The sequence below is a fragment of the Gracilinanus agilis genome, chromosome 4 (genome assembly GCF_016433145.1).
Source record: "Gracilinanus agilis isolate LMUSP501 chromosome 4, AgileGrace, whole genome shotgun sequence".
Classification (NCBI taxonomy): Eukaryota; Metazoa; Chordata; class Mammalia; order Didelphimorphia; family Didelphidae; genus Gracilinanus; species Gracilinanus agilis.
This window is the reverse complement of record NC_058133.1, coordinates 224476884-224477451: the sequence shown is the minus strand read 5'-3', so window position 1 is coordinate 224477451 and position 568 is coordinate 224476884.

Genomic DNA, 568 nt, shown 5'->3' with positions numbered 1-568 from the left:
AGGTACACAACATATAGAAGCAAATGAGCACACTAATCTAGTGTTTGATAACTCTTTTCCCCAAATCTCAACTACTGGGGCAAGGGCTCACTATTCTATAAAAACCTCTATAAAATGTTTGGAAGAAACTAGATACCATATACTGAGAAAAGCTTCAAATGAGTACATGGCTTAGATGTTAAGGATGAAATAAATAAAAGAGGAGCAAGGAAAGAATTACCTGTCTGATTTATGGATGGGGAAGATTGTTCTTGGCCAAACAAGGGAGAGATATTACAAAAAGTAAAGTGGATAATTTTGATTACATAAAAATAAAATGTTTTTGTAGAAGTAAAATCAATGGGGCTAAAACTAAAATCAGATAAATGGGGGAAATCATTGGAACAAGTTTCTCTGAAAAAAAAGTCTTATTTCTAAGTATATGGAGAACTGATTCAGATGTAATAAGAACCATTTACCAAATGATAATTAGTCAAAAGATATGAATAGGCAGTTTTAAATGGAAGAAATCCAAGCTATCAATAGCCATATTAAAAAAATGCTCCAAATCATTAATAATTAGAGAAAT